Here is a 16,497-nt window from a genome sequence, read left to right as displayed (position 1 = left end):
GTGTCCCTCAAAATTCCCGTGTAACATTTTAGGAACAGAAGGTTGGGGGAACCAGAAGAGAAAACAGACATTCTGTTTCCAATGACTTTGTTGGGAACAGCTCTGTCACACACAAAGCCATCAGCAATCTGCAACAGGGAGTTTTCCAAATGGTCTTTGAGTAATCAAATTTTGGAGTTGATGACCCCAAAATCCTACTGAAAAACAACACCTCTGTATTACCTGTAGAAAGAAAAATAGAGTGTTTTTCTTTCTCCCAATAATCTGAGAAAATAAACTCTGATTGCAAATGAGTTTATTCTTTTGGAGGACCTCCAAAATCTGTGTCTAATGTAGCTTTTTTGGTGCTGGGCTGTACCTAAAAGCTCTGAGTCCAGCCCACCCTGCTGGTAGGGGCAACCTGATCACAGACATGAAATCCTGCTCCTCATGGACCATTTAAAAATCCATCAGGGTGCAAATCTGAGGATGAAAGTCAGAAGCCTGGTGTAGAAAGTAAATTCTGGAGCCCAAAAAAAGAAAGAGCAAGCTCAGAGGAGGTTAAGAGTCAAGGGAAGGAGACTCGAAACCTAAAACCTTCCCCAAAAAAGCGAAGGGATTTGTGCAACCCAAGGGACTAAAAGTACATTTTGGCCCATGCTCTGGTTTTCCTCAGCACGTGCCCAGCCACAAGAGCCCATGTGGTTCTTCTGTTTTCCCAAGTCTTTTGAAATATAGATGCAAGAGTCTCGAATCCCTGCGCTTCCCTGCATTCCTGAAGAAATTGGCCCACCAAGTCGTTGTAATTCAGGATACCACCATACACCCACATGTAAGATTCCTTAACAACTATGCACATTTTTAGGCTCAAATATTTTAGAATTGTTTTCACTGTGCCTGAGCTGTAATTGGCTCAGCTTCCCAAGTGTTGGATCATCTAACTGGAGTGATTTTTGACTCCGAGCCCAGGCACCATATCAAAACATTTATCAATTAATCATAAAAAGTAACTAACATTGTTGTCCACCCAAGAAAAACTGTCACTTACAGACTCATGTATGTTATTCCTTATGAAAGAGCTGCTATATAGAAGTTGATTTCCTGCACAGACCAGGTGGAAAATCTGCTAAAGGCAGAGGTCAAATTTAGTTTAATTTTATACCCTTTGTTAAGAATGTTCTCCCTCTCTCTCTCTCTCTCTCAAAAAGAAAAAAAGAAAAAAGAAAAAAACCCACCCTTGTGTTCCTTTCCAAGTATTCTAAAGTTAATTCATGTGGAAGAAAAAAAGATTAGGATAAAATTTCAAATATTAAATTCAAATGCAGGATTAATGAGTTTTATTTCAAAGCCCCAGAGGTTGTCTGGAATTTAGGACATTTTTTTAGTGGCAGACACGAGACACAGCCAGATGTAGTCGTGTTTTGGACCAGCTCAGCACAAATTTAGCACCTTGAAGGAGAAATTTTATGTCTGTTTTGTAAAGCAAACATTTCAACTTTTCCAAAATCCCTTGTCCAAAAGATATTACTGTTGCACTGGATGAAGGAAAGGATTTAAACTAAGGCTGACTGGTTGCTCCAGCACAGACAAATTGCCACCCCACCACCATCCCTGTAGGTGATATAGGTCTCATGCCCCATGCAACAGATCCATATAAATCATATCTTTATTTTTTAATAATGTGGAGCAAGCTAGATTAAAAAAAAATAAAAAAAAATAATTGAACCATTTCCTGAAGCCAAATTTAAGGCTGTCCTTGCGACACTGTGCATGAAAAACTTTTTGCAGCTTGGTTTCTCCAAGAGCAGCAGGGAAGGGCTTGGCAGAGGTACAAACCCCATTCTTCTCACGCCCTCCCTGCCAGCATGGCAAACCCAGGGCTCAGGGGCTGCTCCCCTTCACACCCTCTCCCCAAGGTAAAGCCCTTGGAGGCCAAACCTTCCCTTTCATTAAAAGATTTTGTTGTCATCCCAAAAATTAACATCCTTCAGCTCCCTCCCTGACAGGGCTGCTCCCAAGAAGCCCCAAGTATCAGTCATGTTTCAGGTCACCACAATTTGTTCAGAAAAAGAGAGAAATTCCTGTTTCCAGAGCAGTGATGGCTTGGGAAGGGTCAGTAACACCTGTGGAGCTCAGCCTGCAGATCCAGAGCAGGTGGTTGGACCACGGTGTCTTTTGGGCAGCCAGAAGTGCTAAACATTGTCCTGATTGAAATAAAAAAATTCAATCCCTGTTGAATTCAATGGATGAGGAAGGCAGCCAACGTTGGGCTTCATATTTTATGTGTTAACATTGAAATCTTGATGGGAAAGAACCAAAACCTTGCAGTGAACACCTTCAAACGCTGGAATCTTGTCTTAAAAGATTCCAATTATAGCAAGAAGAAAACACTGGTGTTTCAGTTTCACATTCTGGCACCTGATCAAATGGACATACCACAGTCTGTAAATAGACCCAAAAAAAGTGAAAAATCATTCCAATTAAATTCCTTCATTGCCTTAGAACTCTGACTCACCTATGGACAATCAACAGAATTAACATCAACAGATCATTAGGATTTGTGATAGGCAAGCTTCAGATTAATTATTCCATTTAGAAAAACACATTTTTTTTTTCTTATTTCTTTCTGGGATGAAAATCCTACAAGAACAGGTTTTCTCCCCTCCAGTACAGAACAAAAATAGTCCATGGAAACAGCCTCATCTCACAGTATTTCTGGTTTTGGGGCCGTATCATAGTCAGTAAGTGTGAAAATATAACAAAATATTATGCAAAGTAGCAAATACACATTAAAACTCCAAAAAGTTTTTTTTAAATTGCAACTAAGTTTTCGGGACAACCCCAAATTTATCCCATCTGATTGCTCATAATCTCATCCCATCTCTAACCCTTTTCAACAGCAATGGAGGTTTGGATTTAAAGCTCCGTTGCCAAATGGATTTCTTGGCCAGGATGGGAGAAGGTGGATGTGATTGTCAGGAATTTCAGGTTCTAACTGCCTGGAGCTGTTCTGAGTGCAATGTTGAGCCACCACCAAAGGAAGGGCAAAGCTGTGCAAGGCAGTGGCAGCTGCTCTGACTGCAGCCACGTTTCACTCACATGAGGCCAATGCCTCTTTTGGTCTTTCTCCTCTCTGAACTCAACCTCTGACATGGCTTTAAGATGAAAAGTATCATAAAAAAAAAAAAAATCACCAAAATTTGCTGAAGACTCGGTGTTTAACAGACAAAGCCTTGCTATATATTATCAGCTGCACAAGTTTATGGTTCATTTTGGATATAATAAGAAATGTTTTATTCCTAGACACTGCTTTGCACATGTTCAACTTTTATCAAAACCTCACAGTTTGACTCTTGTGTCCAAAAGTCCCCGATCAGTTGCATCACTCTGACCCATTGTCCAAGGCCAGCTAAACTGGAGGCTGAGCCAAGGGACACGTTATCCAGAGGAAAACAGCAATAGCTGAAACGTATCTGAGGCACCAACAGGATGTGAACCCTTCACAACATCTTCCTTTGCTGAAAACTGGGCAGCCCAGCACAATGAGAATATTGGGCTGCGCTGCCACCTGCACCACCAGCACCTCCCAAGGCTGCTTGGCTGCAGAGATTCGATGGTTTTCCATTCTTGGCCTGGCCCCTGGTGGGAAATATTCCCACAGCTGGATGTGAACAAAGAGTGAGGCATCCCAGTGAGTGGACAGGAGGCTTGAGCCAAGCCCAGGCCTGGGTGGAAGCCTGTTCCATGACCAATTGCTCCACACCTGGCTCGGAGCTTGGGGATGTCCCACACGGAGCCGTGAGGTTTTTATGGGCACTCTATCTATCATTGCATCCAGGGGGAAATAAAAAGAAAAAAAAAAAAAGAACAGCAAAAAGAAAACCAAGATTTTTATGGGCCTAGGAGGAGCTAACCTGGAAATATCACTGGCACAAATAGAGCTGTTGAGCAGACAATAGCACTGGGGTATTGGCATGGGTTTGTTTACCCAAACGTGGCCGTCCTCGCTGTGAGGTCCCCACCCTGCAGCTCCCCAGCCTGGGGAGCTGGTGGAACACAAGCTGTGATTGCCATGCTGACAGCTTTATTGCCTCCCTGACCTTGCTATTTTTAAGGGAACAGGTTATCTCCGTGATGTAATCAGGTCTTCCTCGTGCTGGGAGGTCATTCCCACTGCAGGGAGCTGGAGCCTTTGGTCCTCGCTCGCCTTTGGAATGCCAAGTCAGCTGTTCCAGGTGGCCAGGAGCTTATGGCACTGGTTGGACTGGAAGCTACTGAGACTGATTCTCTTTTCCTAAATCACTCAGGAAATACAGCTTTGGTTCCCTTCTTCAAACCTAGTTTATCCAAATTGATAAAGAGAATTTAAATATCCAAATTTCGAGACTTGAAGCTTCAAAGAGCATCAGTGAGATTAATTAAATATGTGTTTGTGTTAGGAGTGGGAAAGTGCAAGTGCAAGTTATAGTTCACAAGTGATTCTCTGGAATGAGTGCAATAAGTAAATAGATGATTAAAAATGTTGCACTTCATTTTGAAGGTTCTCATTGCAAAACAAGTGGACAGAATGGCCAGACCTTCACTTAGGGAAAATAAAATTTCCCAGTGGGCTGGGAGTTATTAAAGGCTTTATGTCAAAATTATCTTTCTGGAGAAGACACAGCCATGATTTCAGCAAAACTAAAAACTTGGGTCAAATTAGAAAAGCACTTACTGATTTAGTAACTACTTATTCAACATTATCTGTATGTAAACTATTTGCTCAGAATGATATGACTTAAAAGTTCTCTCTTACTCTAAAATTCCTGTCTCCTGTCCGAATTCCCTGAGACACCCACAGAAAAGGTTAGATGAGCTCTGTTAGGAAGTATTTTTCCAGCTCCCATGGGAATAAAACACCTTTTCCAGTCTCAGCTGGAATGAGGAAATGAAAAATAAAAATTAAAAATCAATTCCTAAGTGAGTTAATGCAGTCCAAACACAGCCAAAGGTATCCAAGGTGCTCCAAAGAATTCCCCCAGTCCCTACTCTTGTTTATCCCAGTGTCAAGTTGGTTGTGGAACCCAACCACAAAACTGCCTGGAAGTTTCCTTGGCTTCTCTCAGCCTGCAGGCAAACCTTGAGGGATGCATTAAAAGAAATGGTGGCCCTCTCCTCCTCAGTTCCTAGGGAATGGGAAAATGGGCTTATGGGCCATTAAATCCCTCCATTCCTTCAGAGGGGCTGGAATGGGCACATCTGAGACCTCCGGGGAGTAGCCAGTGGGTGTAACCTGCACAGGGACACAGTTCCCATAACGTCACAGCAAGAAGAGGTGAGCTGGAGCAGAAATAAATCCACTTTCTCACCAAACACCCTCCTATTTTTCCCGAGTCCAGATAAGCAAATTAAAAATGATGTCATGGCTCCCCCAGGACACTGCAACACGCTGCCATTTGTCCAGCCAGAGTACAACTCCTATTAGTGTGATATAACACAGTAGTTGGGAACTCAATAGGAAAAACAGAGCTGGAATTTCATAAAAAAAAAAACCTCTCCAGCTTTTAACTCATTGCCCTTAACATGCAGAGCTACTGTAAGTGAGTGCCTCAACATGAACACTCTGAAGACCAAAGAATTAAAGTAAATGCAATCAGCAGATTACTAAATACCAATGGGAAATTTAGAGCTATAGAGCAAAATCCCAGAGCATTAAAGGATTTACTGCTTGGCATTGATGAGAAGCAAATCTTTGGATTTCCATTTCTATCCTTAATTAGCAACTGAGGTTTATTTTAGTCTAAACTAAGTCACAAAAGATAACACACCCTGAAAGAAAATAGATTGCAGTGCAATAAACTTCATAAAACATCTTATTAAAAATTAGAAGAAAAAATAGATTCAAATGGAAAATCAATTTCCAGGACTTCCATTTCCTTTTGTTTTCTTGTCTTCCCACCCATGCTCAACTGTTTTCTAATAACACTCAGCTCTTTGCTAGCGAGGTTACCAAGGGTGGTAACAAAGATAGCACTGGAAACCCAGAAGGGAGGCTCCCGTTTAGAAGGGACATTTTTGGGAGTGTTCTTGCTCCTTCACAGCTTGGGGTTTGAAAGTTTGCTGTCTCCCTGCCCAGTCCCCACTGGAAGAAGGATCTAAAAAGGATGAGCTGTGTTCCACGTGGCCTCAGCTCTGAGCAAAGCAGCTGTGTGAAACTGAGTGGTTTTTATGGATTCTCTGGGACTGGGGAAAGACAAGGCTCTTCTGCTCAACGAGGACATCCCTGGCTGGTTCTCCTCTGATCCCACCTACCATTTGCACCGCTGGTGATGTGCTCCCAGCAGCTGCTTTGGCAGGATTTGCTGGAGCATTCCTGGTTTGCTGGAGCGTTCCCAGGAGCCAAGATGCACCAGGGATTTGATGTCTGGTCTCCTGGCCTGGGATGCAGACTCCCACTGCACCATTTCCAGCACAGCTCCAGCCATGGCTTCAGGAAAAGCTGTGAAATACAAGCAGCTGCTTCAGAACAGGAGAAAATTGAAAGTCTGGGAGTTGAATCTGAAGAAATTTGTAATAACGGGGCCAGTCCCGAACAAACCTCATTATTCAGTGAGAAGGAAGGTGAGGTCCTGCTGTTAACCACTCTCTTCACCAGAGAGCCCAAGAATTCATTTGGTCCACATAAAAATTACCTATGGAGTGATCTGAGTGTTATCCAGATCCACAGATCCATCCCACCATGGCTTCAAAGACCAGGATTCAAATCAAATCCAGCTCCAGCATCAAACAGGGCATCTAGGCCTGTGAATCATCTAAGGAGAAAAACTCCATTAAGTTAAATCAAGCCTAGGAGTGGCCAACTTGGTGTCCAGCACTCAAAAATCATTGGATGGCATAAGAATTATTTATTTTAAAAATCCGACTTTGAATAATTTTTATTTATCTTGTAGTTAGCAGTCCATTGGGTTGAAAACTGGATACTTGTTGGACATTGACAAAGTTTTCATTGTGTGCTAAAATAATTGGTTATGCATCTGAAAATGCATTGGTTATAGTCATAAAATTGCAGGAGCTGAGTCCTTAAAATAAATTATCAAATAAAAAGTAAAGTTTTCATTCATAAGAAATAAAAAGGAAAAAAATCCAAAACCATAGCCACAACCAAAGAAAGCAAAACCCCACAACCCTTTTAATTAATTACTTAACAAGTGGTGATACTTCAATCTACGGTCACTCATTACACCCTGATTCTCAAGGTGGATCCTGAATGAGCACAATCTGGAGGCACTGATGGATATCTGCCCATCCCAGCCTTTATCTCAGAGCCTGAGCAGGGGCTTTAATGCATTTTGGGTTTGTGACACCTCTGCTATCGCCAGCAGGGACAGTGACAGCAGTAATGTGATGGCAGAGCATCCTGACAGAGCCAGGAGCTGGGACTGTGAGGGTGCCCTGCCTTAGCTCAGCGACAAGAGACCAAACAACTCCCTCCCTTGTTTTTTTAATTTGTTAAAATAACACCTCCATATTCCCAGGGGCAAATGTCAGGAATAATTGCATGCAAATTGCACTGGAGTCACGCTGAGGCACCCAGTGCCACCCAAGGGCTCCTGAAGGGTTAAAATCGAGGAGTTCAGCTAATTTACAACTGGAGACCTTTATCATCTCCCGGTGACTTTGAGGGCTCACATTTCGCACTTAATTACTCGTCCAGCAATCAGGCCCGGGCGAGAGATAGATGTGTTCTGTGTTTAGCCCTCGCAGCTGTGAATTGTTTATTTACTTATCGTCAGGCCGGGAATGGCTGCAATTTAAAGGTTCAGATCTCTGCTACCCTGAGCTGGGGAAGGTCTTCCTTTAAACACTTCCATATTCCGCGCTGGAATTCCGCTGGAGATGCCCATCTTCTCCTCCCGTTCCGGGTAACCAGCAGGTGTTCCTGGTTAGTGGCCACTGGGGTTGTTCACGTCAAAGAGCCGCTGCCAAGTTCACAATCGGGACGAGGAATCTGCAGAGATAAATTGGGGAAGGTGAAAAGCGGGCCAGGGAGATGAGGGGAGATGAATTCCAGCGCCCCGGCTTCCGTGGGACGGCTCGATCCCTATCTGGGACAGCTTCAAACGGTGGCTGCCAGCAATTCCTGGGCCAAATGGTGTGATTACAATTTCAGCTGTCAAATGGTGACCAGATGGCTTTATCTTTCACACCAGAGGCCTAAGAAGTTGGTTAGGTGTGACCTCTCCACATACCAATCCACCTGCAGAGCGCCAAGGCCTGCAAGGCCCGGAATTCCCGGCGTTCCCAACATGCCCATCCTCATCTTTGGGAGCTTAGGAGAAAAGCTGTGTGAAACCAACAGCATCAGTTTTCACAGGGTCACATCACCCTCCAAAGCAGCACCAGCAGCAATTCTGTGGGACCACTTGAGGGCTGGAGATTACAACAGAAAATGGAATGAAAAGGCCGAAACTTCAACTATTTCCTCAAGAATCAAATCCCCTACTTCTGGGAGAAAAGGATTTTTCTCCATCTTTGCCCTTTTTCTGTCTAACAGCTTTACTGTGAAAAACACAACTCAATCAGTGGTGTTACTAGTATAAATGTACCAAAAGTAATGTTTTAATTAGGTTTCTGTTGCTCCCTCTAGGCAAGGATATTTCTAGGAAGAGGGGTAGGAGACACAGCTAATAATTTTGTAGACAAAGTTGGGAGGTGATAGCACTTTGTGGAATTTCCAGTTAGTCCAAATAGAGGCTTCCTTGTTTTTTCCAGTAGTTTTATTTTATTCAGAGACCACAGTGTCATTTGCCCCTCTCCCAGAGTTGTGTAACTTAAGGTCCTTCCCAAACTCTGTATTTCAGCCCATGAGGGTTACTGGGTTACAAAGAAAGGAGGGACAATCCCTGTTATTCTCTAGGGGCACACACAGATTTCCCATCTACCCAGGAAAGAAAGAATTGTGCAGGGGAAGAGAATCTCAGTTCCATAGCTGGCCAGAAAAGGACATTTCAGAAGGAAAATTGATGAAATTCCCTGCCAAGCCAAGAGGGAAAAGCCAAAATGGTCTGAGCATCCAGGCATTGCTGCTGTCCTTGTGATGAGCCTGATGGAGGAGAGGATGGTGGTGGGAGCAGGGGGCTGGACAGACCCCCTAAAAAACCCCAGTGTGGTTCCAGGAGAGGGGCTCTGGGCAAAGCCCAGCCCGAATTCCCAGCAGCAGCAGCAGCTCTGGAGGTAAGGGGCTTGCTGGGGAATGTCCCATGACCCATTCCAGTGCCACAGGCAGCTCCCTCCAGCCTCCAGGAAAGCCTGGCTGTTCCCACACGGAAAGCACAGAGCTTTGCAGCAGGTCTCAGATTAGAGCAGTATTAAAAGTAAGGACTTTGGGGTCGATATTAACCCCAGAGAATTCTGCCTGTGGGCAGGTGGAGGGGCTGACAGACATCAACAGCAGCAGCAGAGTTTCTGCCTCCAGGCTCTTGCAGCAGCCAACTGCTTTTGATTTAAAGAAAAGGCTTTCCTGTCCTGTGCTCTTATGAGAAACACACTTTTCTCCCAGTCCCAAGGTTATTTCTATCCCACAGATGAGGAGAAGGGGATGCAAGCTGACAGGGAACATGGCAAGGAAGTCTAAAGCACAGAGGTGCTGCTTCCTAATATTTTTTTGTATTATCATCACCATTGCTGTGGGAACAAATTGCCAATCTCTGCAAATGATCATTAAAGTGGTTTAATAATAATATGTAAAAAAAAATAGAGTAGAACTTTCTAGTCTTGAAGAATTATAAAAGATATTATTAGACATAAAGAAACAAAAATACAGATAGTTCCAAGGCAATTTGGATTTTCTCAGAAACAGATCTACAATCATCTGTGTCACTTCAGTAAAGCCAAAGAAAGAAGAAAAGAGCCTCCACAGGCATAATTGAATTAGACAAAATCCTGGAATTTGATGAGAGATAAAATTACCACTAATTCTCTTACAAAAAAAAAAAAAAAAAGAAAAAAGGAGATGAAATTAAAATGTCAAAAGAGCAGTGAGCTGCTAAATTGAACCTTCAGTTTTGGGTGCATTCACGGGTGTGTTGGCAGCGCATCCACGGAGGCACTGAAGTAAAAACACCACAAATGAGAAAGAAAACACCCAAAATGCAACTTTGAAAAGCACTGAAATGAACAGCACAGAGATGGTTCAGGATTTACAAAAGAGAATTGCAAGGCAGAAAACAAATACAAGCAAAACCTGGACCAGTAACAGCCCCGTATGTACAAACGTGCTGGGGCTGGGATGAATTCTGTGGGCTGGGTCGATGAGAGGGGTACCAAAGACATGGACCCAGCCAGATCCCAGGCTGGCCCTCACCCACTGACACAGAAAATGGGAGAAATATTTGTTTCTTCCAGTATTTTTGCTATTTTTCTCCTTTGTTTTAATTTTTGCTTCTGCTGACGTTGAGTTGACAGCAGCAGCGCGGGGGTTCAGGGCTGCAGCCTCAGCTCAGGGAAGTGGGCATTTTCAGAGAACTATGAAAATTTAACTCAGACGAACATTGCCCAGATTTAACGGACATAAAATGACAGAAAGGAACTTCTCAGGTTCTCAGGCCAGCAGAGGAATTATTGCAAAAAAAACCCATGACAGAGAGATTAAAGGCAATAGGCACAGGGAGCTGTTTCGAAGGTGAGCGCAGAGGCAGAGGGGAGAGGATCACTTGTGCTGGCTCCCCAGCCCTGCTGCTTCACTCAGCCTTTTCCCACACTTAAAGGGAAGCAAAACAGTTCTCTGAGAGCCTGAGGGAGCCCAGAGAAGAAGGTGGGCAGGGAAGGATGTGCCAGGATGGTACCAGAATGCTGCCCCAGATATAGAATACAGAGAGGGAGGGAGGCTCCCACAGTGATGTGACTCCCCTATTATTTTTGTCCCAAATACACAAAACTCTGGCTGTAGCAATCAGCTAGGAATAATATCAGTCCCAAACGCCTTTTTAAACCCAGGAATTCGCAGCAGAGCACTGGAGAGATGCACTTCTGCCAGTGATGGCGATGCTTTTGCAGTGCTGGGACCTGGGGGCCAAGAAAATCCCATTTTCTGACTTGCTCATCACCTCCCCAATATTTCAAAGAGATTTTATCTGTCTGGCATGGAAGACTTCCCAAACTGTTTTTATTAGGAGGACTTTTGTATGCCAGCAATGAATATTACTCTATTACTGAAAGGAATCAAAAGCTAAAGTGCCTGCGTGTACAGTTAATCTATCCAAACAGAAAATGTTTCTTAAAAAATTACGGCACTATTTTTATAACAAACCTCAGCCAAACTCAAAACTGCATAAATGGAATGTGTTCTTTTAAAACCAATTTATTTTTTTAATCATGGGCAAGAAGTCCTTTCCTTGCTTTCATTCATCGGGTAATGCTTCACCCCCCATATTTGTGTGAGGAGATTTGTCTGTCAGGGGATTTTTGCTTTGGAGGCATCAGATTGAAATATTCCCAAGGCTGGAAGGTGGATGTGAGCCTGGGATGGCATCACAGCCAGCCTGTGGTTTCTATCTCTTTTTAACAAAACCATGAACAAGGCAAGGAAATGCCTCAGAGGGGCCAGGAGTGATGGGGAAGAGCCACCCTAAAGCCCTGATCCACCTAAATAAAGCATCAGGTCAGAGCCATAGGAATTTCTATAGGATTATACAAATCTGAAACATTCTGAAGGCAAAAACACAGAGCCACTGTCTTTATGTTATTTAAAACTGGCCTGCACACTCATTACCACAACGTAATTATCATTAAGGCTGCTTAAAGCAGAGTTTGGCCCTTCCTAGTTCATACTCCCCAATAATTATTACGGTTTTACTTTAACTAGAAGCCCGTGCAGAGCTCTCCCTGCAGTTTTTCAGTATTTATTTAGACTTGCACCACTGCCCAAGACCGCAATTTGAATGTCCCAAGCCTCATCCCACGATCTCTTACTCCCCAAAATGCTGCGCATTTTTGATGCCGTCACGGAGAGGAGTCGGACCAAACAATTCCCAAACAATTCGCAGCCTGCGAGGACCCTAAAATGTGGTTAAACATTCCTAGAGGAGTCGGTGATGAATAGGCAAGCAGAGTAACCTGACCCCCAGGGCTTAAACATCCCCTTTTTGTTTGTTTGTTTGTTTGTTTTTTCTCCTGAGCTTTCCAGGAGTTTCAGCCTCGAGCAAACCCGGGGGCCTTAAAAATAATAATAATTAAAAAAATAAAAAAGCCACGAAAACGCTTTAATTCCTACAACCATGTCGCTCATTTGTGTACGTGTTTTTTAGAGAATTTTTTCCAATTCTAGAAAAGAAATTAATTTGAGTTTCTCCCCTCTGGTTTTCGTGGGTGAAAGAGAAACTCTGTGCCATTGCCGAGGGTTTGAGCGCTGCTTTTTCTGCTGCCCTGCTAAAGGTCAAAAGCAGGTAATGGATGTCGAAATTTCCACACACTGGGGCAAGCTCAGAGCTTGTTGACTTTAATATCAGTTTTCTTCCACCGCAGGGGAAAAAAAAAAAAATAAAAAAAAAATTCCAGCTCCTCATTGATTTTTCATGGAAATTCACCAATTTCTCCTTGTTTAAGATCTGGTCTCTGATTTCTCCCGGATTATTTCATTGCTCTGTCCCCCAAATAAAGCCCGGCTTTGTTTCAGCTCGGTACGGTGACATCGTTGTTACTGCACGGGGAAAAATCCCGGTGCGCTGGAGGTTGGTGCTGCTACCTCAGAAAAAAACAACAAACAAAGCCCTCGGGAAAACCCACCTTGAGAAAAAGGAGAAAGAGAGGAAGAAAAAGTCAGAGAAAGCTGGAAATGGGAATAAGGAGCTTATTCCCATCTTCGTGCAGATGGGAATAAGGAGCTCAGTGTGGCAGAATTCAGCACAGTTCAATCTGAAATGTGAATTTTGGGAGCTCAGCGTGGCAGAATTCAGCAGAGTTCAATCTGAAATGTGAATTTTGGGAATCCCAGCTCGCCCTGGCGGAGTTGGGTTGGGTTCAGCCTCAGCTCTTCTGCTCTCAGCTGCAAACAAGAGGCAAGGGTGGGAAAATGGTTTGGATTTCTCCAACTTTCCATCAAAAATGGATGGAATGAGCCATGGAAATTTATAGTTGTATGTGTGTGTATGTCCCAGTTGTGCAAGGGCAAAAATGACCTTTAAAACCCCAAAATTTTAGTCACCGTTGTTGTTAATCGCTGCAGAACTGGATTGGGATGTTCCCAACGGGCACCCAAGAGTGGAACCACTTTTTTTTCAGATAAATCAACATAAATGTTGGTATTCACTGACCCTCTTGAGCTCTTGTGGATATTACAGGGACAACATTTAAAACTTACATTTGAAAGTATATCTGGGACGTGAACACTCATTTTGTTATTGTTGGAGTCTAGAGAACTAAGCTATTAAAATGATAAATTTTTGCTAATTATCATTGAGTCACACTTTGAAATAAAACTATGTGCCCACTGTATTTAAAAAAAATTGAAAAAATATTTGAAATCATCAGTTGTCAAAATAAACAGAATATTCCCTCCCATGGGATTGGAGGAAGGGTCATTAAAAGAAGTTCAACATATTTTCAGAGCAGGTAAAGAAAGGCACAGTAAGGAATGAGAAAATGGGCAAAAATTGTACTATGAGAAAATTTTGTAGCCTAAACTAATTTTTTTTACTAGATAAAAGCTTTAACATATATTATGCCATTAGTACATGTATATATTTAATTATATATAAATATTCAGGTAACATTTCTGAGACAGCTTGTCAGTCATCATTCAGATAAATAATACTGTTATTATTATTATTAAATAATAATAATGAGGTTTTAAATAATCAGGAGGTTTTAAAGCCATTCAAACACAGTGCCTTGAAATCAAAATCCAGATTTAATTCTTTAGAATGTTTTCCCCAAATGAGGATAAATGTGGAGTCTGCCCTTTAAATTAAATGACAGCAAGAAGTCAGGGGGGGAAAAAAAACCAAAACAAACCAAACAATAGCAAACAGTTTGAGATTGATCCTGCTCATTGTAAATAAGGGGTTGGCTCTAATTTAGTTAATGAGATTTCACCAGTGTAAATTGAATTATGTTCATTATCCTATTATTAAAACGATCTCTATCATTGCAAAAAAAAAAATATTAACAGTTGAAGGGCTTTGTTTTTTCTAATTTAACAAAAACTGCTGGAATGAGATATAAAAGCAGAACTCTCACAAAGTTGCTGCGAGCAGAAAAATATTTTTCCTAATTGATTAATATCGACTTTTATTTTTTAAGAATTTTAAATTATTTTTTACTATTTAAAACTGCATCCGTTATCCATCAGAATAACGGATGGTGCTATACACATTTAAAAAAGAGGGTTTTTTTCCTTATTTTCATCTTTTCTTTGCTCAGCAGACAACACCCCCACAAGATGTGTGTAAAATTCCTTTGCCGATGAATGCAGCAAGGCACGGTTGAATTCTCAGGTGTTCGAACCTCTAGAAAACAGGAAAGGGCTGTGTATAATCTGCTCTACATTATACATTATTATATATACATTAGATATATCTGCTCTACATTATACATTATTATTATATATATCTGCTCTACATTATTCTATATTATATATACATGATATATATCTGCTCTCCGGTATAATATATTATATATACATTACATTGTTATGGGTTTTAAGTGTCGTGCAACAACCAATTATGTTGATAACGCCTTTAATTGCCTACAAAGCTCCGGGAGGGGATAGGGGAGGTTCTCTCTTCCCCGATAAAACCATTAAACCGCCTGTTGATAAAGCAAATTATGCCGCGAGCATCTAACAAGTGCTGAAAAGATAAATCCGCTCCCAAAGGCGAGGCAGAGGCAACGCTCCCTGTCCCAGCACCAAACTTCCAATGCCACCTAATGGAGAGCCCGCACCTCGCAGCGATCCCGGCCTCCCCAAAGCTCCTCAGAGCCGCGCCCGCGATGCTGGGATAACAAAATCCCGCCGCAAAGGATGCGCAAATGTTTGGGATGCCTGGCGGTCCCTAAAAGTGGGAGTTTTGGGGTTTTTTTCGGGTGCACGGCTCGGGTTTGTGATCTCCGCGGGGAGATTTTCCTGGCAGGAGGAAAAGGTGCAGAGGGATGTGAAAATAACGCGGGATGCGCAAATCGCCCTCCCCGAGGCGTGGTCGGGCGCTTGAGCATCTTCCCCATGGCTCGGTTCACACGTGGGGACACCGGGAGAGGGGACAGGCTGACGAAAAATCTGTCCTTGCCTCTTTCCGTGTCATATCTGATTTCTGCTGCGCATCCAAACCTCTCTCCGTGCGGGAATGCTCCCACACCCCCAGGGCAGCGCTGCAGACACGCAGTTCACCCATGCACACACAGAAATACAGGGCCCAACCGCTTTAGGACCAGCTTTTAGGACTGACCCCCAAAGCAGGCCCTAATTTGAAGATGGTTTGAGATTTCCCGTTGAAGGTGGTTGGAGATTTCCCAGTGGAACACCCCTGGAATCAAGCAAGCAGTTGGGATTTTGCTGTGCCCCGTGCCCCTCGCAGCAGAACAAAGCCCCATTCTCTGTGCCCCGAATATATTTTCTTTACACCGTGCCCAGGATTTCCCTCTGGTTTATTTCTGTAGGGCTGGATCCAAAGCTCCCTCTGATTTCGGGAGGTTTGGGGTAGAGCCCTGCACTTCTGCAGCTCCAGACCTGCTGCAGCCAGGGCTGAATCTCTGCTGATTCAAATAATAAATATCGGCCAACACAAAAATAATTTAGAAAATGGGCTTGGAGGGGTGGAAAAACCAATAATTTTCCATAAATCTTGCTCTGCTTATGCCAAGCTTTGCACCCCGTCACCACCGATTTTAAGCATATTCTGGTATGGCGAGATTAGGGATAACAATTAACTGTAAGAAAGATACAGATTTAAGATTTACAGGTTTTTAACTGCGCAGCTCTTGTAGAGTTTTTACACTTTAAGCAGCCAGATTAAAGACAGTAGAGCTGGGAATAAAATGCAAAGGGCGTTTTGCTGCTTTCAAAAAAAAGAAAATTGAAATAATAGTGGACCAAGTTCAGAGAAACCCCACAAGAGAAAACCCGAAGCAAATAAAGGCGAGTGGGACAGATTTCCGTGTTTACTTTTCTTTCTGCAGTTGGATCCCTTGTCGTAGCCACAAGAACTACAAGCATAGGGTACGGAATGGGAAATAAAAAGGCAGGAAAAAGAAAGAATAAAAAAAAATAAAGCAATTTAAGGAGAAGGGAGCAAACCCAAGAGCTCGGAGCAGCAGCAGCAGCTCCGCAGAGCCGCTTCCCTGCTCTGGCTCCGTCCCTGGAGCAGCGGAGCTCTGCGAGGCAGAGCTGCGAGAGGAGAAGGGTACGCTGCAAACCCCGGGCTCTTAGGGGAGGAAGAGGAAGAGGAGGAGGGTTTCGGGACGGGGAGAGGGAAGAGAAAAAAGTCCAGTACATACAGCTCGATGCGTCCACCAGCCCCCAGCCTCCGCTTCTCTCTCTCTCTCTCT

The 16,497-nt window shown here is 43.2% G+C and overlaps 1 long non-coding RNA gene across 2 annotated transcripts; it reads right to left on the bottom strand.

Annotated features, from left to right (window-relative positions):
• Positions 1–6,696: 6,696 nt before the first annotated feature.
• LOC115948316 lies at positions 6,697–16,497 on the bottom strand. Of its 2 annotated transcripts, XR_004082148.1 has the most exons (3): positions 16,447–16,497; positions 7,793–7,966; positions 6,697–6,770 (listed from the first exon to the last, which is right to left on the bottom strand). It is a non-coding gene; the product is annotated as an uncharacterized LOC115948316 (long non-coding RNA). The 2 variants fall into 2 exon arrangements; XR_004082147.1 differs by lacking the exon at positions 6,697–6,770 and having other exon boundaries at positions 6,849–7,966.

This window comes from Geospiza fortis, unplaced genomic scaffold (genome assembly GCF_000277835.1).
Source record: "Geospiza fortis unplaced genomic scaffold, GeoFor_1.0 scaffold102, whole genome shotgun sequence".
Taxonomy (NCBI): Eukaryota; Metazoa; Chordata; class Aves; order Passeriformes; family Thraupidae; genus Geospiza; species Geospiza fortis.
This window is presented reverse-complemented; position numbering and strand designations above follow the sequence as displayed.